We start from the raw sequence: 5,005 nt of genomic DNA, 5'->3' as shown, positions 1-5,005 counted from the left end.
CATCCTTGCGCTTCTCTTTCCTCTACCTTCCGTTCCTTGTTGGTTATGCTGAAGAGAAGAGCCTGGGGCCAGGCCCTGGGCTCCATTCTAGGACTTTCCATGGATCCAAAGTGGGGATCCGAGGCGCGGCGGCAACGCTGGAGGTGTCAACTCTGGTGTGCTTGCCTCCGGATTGCCCGTAGCCTTGTCTTCAGTGGGAGGGGATGCGAGCGACACCACGTCAGGGCCTGTATTGGGTATGGCGCACGGTAGTCGACCGCTCCCCATTCTTCTTCTCTTCGCGGTGCTGGGGAGGAGTCACGGAAGGAAGTCGCCGTTAGAAAAGGCCACCCTGACTCCTCCTGGGCGCCGTCCTCTTCTCGTGCAGGAGGGCTGTTTGCTCCTACTCATGTCCTCTGGGCGCATGGTGGCTTCCAATATCAGGGCCGTCGGGGAAGACCATGCTCTTTGTGGGGAGTCCTTTGGGTTGCATGGTGCCTGGCACAGCTGCCGCGACGGGGTCTTTGAATGGCAGTGGTATAGAAGGTAGTAGCAACCCATGATGCACCAAGAACGGGGGCGACCGTTACAACGAGTCGTGTTTGCGGGTGACTCCACTACCCCCGTCTGGGCTCCCTTCAGCGGCACTGCCCCTCCTGGCCTCCAGTTCCTCCGTCCCAACCAGAGGATGGTGTGTTCAGGATCCCGGGGAGGCGCCGAATCCAAGCCGAGTCCGCCTCTTGCTTCCTTAGTCCCTCCCTATAATACCCTGAGGGAGATGGACAAGGGCAAAGGCATAACGGGGCACTTATCTTTTTTCAATTTCAAACCTATCGACAGTTGCCAAATTTTAATTCAAATAATGTAATCTATCGAGTCCATGTTTGCGTTCTATAAGGCTTGTACTTGTATTACAAGCATATTAATGAAAAAGATGAACCTTGTCGGGAACCTGTGCATGTATACGTCCATGCAGAGGTGGGATGCATCCTTAGTTAAATAAACAAGTTTTCCCCGGCAAGCTATCCTGCTGGTACCATTTTGTTTGCCGAAGAACTATGTCTGCTGGGCAAAATACAAAGGGACTAGCCCCCCCACCAACTTCCTTTTACCAGAGGCGACTGTGACCATTCTGACTGAAGCAACGTTCAAGTCAAGGATGGGAGCACCTAAGTTTGAAAAGAGTGGAGAGGTTTTCTCATGCACAAGTTATAGCGTACAGAACACTAATGGTCAAGAGGTAGAACTTATCTGTTTTTGGCTTGCCAGGGATCGTGGTGTCGGGCTATATCCTCAACTCCTTATTGAAGCCAAGTTCATGGCAGGAACTTGCAGCTTCATGCAGATGAGGATGAATGAAGGATGCGATCCTATCTATATGCATATGCAAATGCTTATGAGATGCTTAGTAGTGCTCTTGGAATGCTCATGCATGCATGCAACTTGGTTCGGGGTCCCCCACGGTGCTTCATTTATTTTCTCTTGCACAGGGTCATCGCCCTGGCTTTGTAAAAGGGGTTACATGCAACTAAGGCAAGGCATGTACAAAAGGGTGGCTGCTAGGCACGGCCCGACAGACGCGCCTTACGGGTAGAATTTGCGGAGATGATCAATATTCCATGAGTTTTGCAACTGAATGCCATCTCCGGTCTCCAGACTCGTACTACCCGGTAAGGGCCTTCCCACTTAGGTGATAACTTGTTTGTACCCTTGGTGGACTGAACGCGCCTAAGGACAAGGTCGCCTTCCTCAAAACACCGGGCATGAACCCTACGACTATGAAAGCGACGGAGGGCCTGCTGATAGCGTGCAGCACGCATAGCAGCCCAAAGACTGTTCTCCTTGAGTAGCACAATGTCGTCACCCCGGTGCTAATCTTGCACTACTTCGTCATCGACAAGCACTCGAGGGAACCCATAAATGAGTTCCATGGGGATTACTGCTTCTTCCATGTTGTCGGCGTCCTGGGAAAGGGGGTACCCAGTCTTGCCTACCTGCGGCCCACGGCGTGGCTCCGTCGACAGCCCGGTACGGACCAGATTCAGCATCAAAAACCCAAGACCCTCGCGAGGGGCCATGCCTCGTGAGGCGGACGACGCCAAGACCTCCCTGGGGGCGGCCTCACCAGGCTGGCTCCGGAGTAGTGGAGATATCAATGCAAGGAGCACCTCGCGAGGTTCAAATGATGTGAGCCATGACGACCAAGGCCAGGCGAGCGCCAGCGGGTGCAGTGTACCCGTTTCCTCTTTGGTGCTAAGGAGGCAAGCGCAAGCGCGGGGTCCCGAGGAATCAAGCAAAGATTTCCATATCGGTGCAACTAGACCAAGACCGCCAGGACGGCAGGACGGAGGCATCACGGAGCCCACCGCGGCATCACCCCCAGAGGCTTTTGCAAGCGAAGACCACTTTTGTCGAGATAACTTGTACTAGTTGTCTCCCTTCAAATTTGGCCATCGTGGGATCCCTTCCCGCCTATATTTGGGAAGAGGACCAAGGCCACTATAAATAGGACTTACTCACTACCATAGAGGGGGACGGATCATTCAGGTCACCCTGTCACCCACCAGCTCATCGAGCTCAAGAACACCTCACCTCCCGAGGCTGTTCTACCACTATACTAGTTCATCCTCAACCCCTTGAGGCAATCCACCACAAAGCCAGAGTAGGGTATTACACCACAAGGTGGCCCGAACTAGGATAAACTCCTATGTCTCTTGTCTATTGGGTTCGTCGATCTAGGCCGTGGGATCAGGGCACAAGCAGATTGGTGAGGACGAGTTCTTCACATGCACCCCAGTGTTCGAACCTCTCAAGGGTCTGCGGAACACTGAATCCGACATTTGGCGTGCCAGGTAGGGGTGTGTCAAAGCTCCGCCTCTCTGTCCCCTTTATCTCTCCATTCGCTTCATCTCTTTGTTCGGCTCTGATGGCACGCGCCGCTCCTCCGGATGGATCGGTGGGCGCTCACGGAGATGCCGAGGGCCTCCGGGCCTTCACCCCTGCCTTATGATGATTGCAGTGGCCACCCAAGTTCAGGCAGGACCTGCCGCCCCGATACGATGGTGCAGCAGACCTGGTGAGCTTCTTCAAGGCGTATGAGGAGGCTGTCTGGGCGGTGATGACATGGTCATGGAAAACTTGCTTCCCATAGCCCTCGTGGGCGCGCTGCACTCCTGGCTTCTCAACTTGCCAGGATCTTTGGTGTCCACCTAGGAATAGTTGTGCGGCCTCCTCATCGCGCGCTTTGCAGCACCGGCCCTCACGCCGTCGCAGCACTCCTAGGTGGTTCATAAACGCCGCCCTCGGACTGCCATGTCAAGCAGTTCTTTTGCCAAGCGGGTGTCGCATGAGCGTAGCATGGAGCACCTCCGGGATGGGTGGCACCCGAGGCCGACCTCACCTTTGACTCAAGGGACCATCCTGGGACAACCATGGGCGCAGGCGCACTCCCGATGCTCTGCACACCCACCATCTGCAACGTAGTGGTAGCCAAGACCCTCATCGACGGCGGGACCGGCCTCAATGTGCTCTCCATGGAAGCTTTCAGCTTGCTTCATGTGTCACATGGCCGGCTCCGCCCCACCAAGCCATTCTGTGGGGTCGTCGATGGCTCTAGCAGCCCCCTGGGGCAGATCAGCCTCCCCGCCCCACCAAGCCGTTCTCTGGGGGTCGTCGATGGCTCCACCAGCCCCCTGGGGCAGATCTGTGACAAATACCGCACTGAGCTCATCGACTTCGACATTGCCCACATCGACCTCCCTCATAACGCCATCCTCGGGTACCCAGCTCTAGCCAAGTTCATGGCAGCAACTCACCCTGCCTACAACCTCATGAAGATGCCAGGAAGCAGTGGCGCCCTCACTATGGACGGGGACACCAAGGAGGCACTGGAGGCTCTCAAGCTTGCCTTCAGGGCCACGGCTACCGCGTGGCCATAGGAGGAAGGAGCCCCGGGGGCTCTGGGGGCTGCGCCAGCAAAAAAGAAGGAGTTGTTCTCTCAAGACCGGGCCGAAACAAAGCAGGTGCCGATTGACAAATATGGGGCATCGGGAGCCACCTTCACCATAGGTGCCAACTTCGCCCCAGACCAAGAAAAGGCACTAGGTGATGGGAGCCCAAGGAACTGGCTGGAGTCCCAAGGGGTGTGATTGAGCATCACCTGAATGTGTGCCCTAATGTACGCCAATGAAGTAGAGGGCGCGGCGGCAGTCCACAGAGAAGCAGTCGTTCATTGTCCAAGAGACCCGCAAGCTGCAACACGTTGGTGTCATTCTGAAGGTGTGGTACCTAGAATGGCTGGCAAACCCGGTCGTCATTTCCAAGAAAGGCAGGAACGAATGCATGTGCGTCGATTTCACCAACCTCAACAAGACTTGCCCTCAAAACCCCTTTTCGCTACCGCGCATCGACCAGATCGTGGACTCCACCACCGAGTGCGACCTGCTGTGTTTCTTGGACGCATTCTAAGGGTATCACCAAATCAAGATGGCGGTACAGGATGTCAAGAAGATGGCATTCCTGACCCCGTGCGGGGTGTACTGCTACACCTGCATGCCCTTTGGGCTACGTAACGCCGGAGCAACCTTCCAGCGGCTGATGAACATCGCTCTGGGCCAATAGCTCGGGAGGAACGCTGAGGCCCACGTCAACGACATAGTGGTGAAGTCTCAGGAGGCAAGGACCCTCATCAAGGACCTGGAGGTGACGTTCACCAGCCTGCGCCAGGTGGACCTAGGCCTCAATCCGGAGAAATGTGTGTTTGCCGTCCCCTCTGGCAAGCTATTGGGCTTTCTGGTGTCACATAGGGGAATCGAGGCAAACCCGGGGAAGGTCAAGGCAATAGAAAGGATGTGTCTGCCACAGACTCTTAAGGAAATGCAAAAGCTGGCTGGCTATGTGACCTTGCTTGGGTGCCTCATCTCCAAGCTGGGGGAGCGCGCTCTCACGTTGTTCAAGCTGATGAAGAAGAAGGGGCCATTCGAGTGGACTCTAGATGCTGACGCGGCGTTTCAAGACCTCAACAGAT

Source organism: Triticum dicoccoides, chromosome 4A (assembly GCF_002162155.2).
Source record: "Triticum dicoccoides isolate Atlit2015 ecotype Zavitan chromosome 4A, WEW_v2.0, whole genome shotgun sequence".
Taxonomy (NCBI): domain Eukaryota; kingdom Viridiplantae; phylum Streptophyta; class Magnoliopsida; order Poales; family Poaceae; genus Triticum; species Triticum dicoccoides.
Note: the sequence above shows the minus strand (reverse complement) of the source record.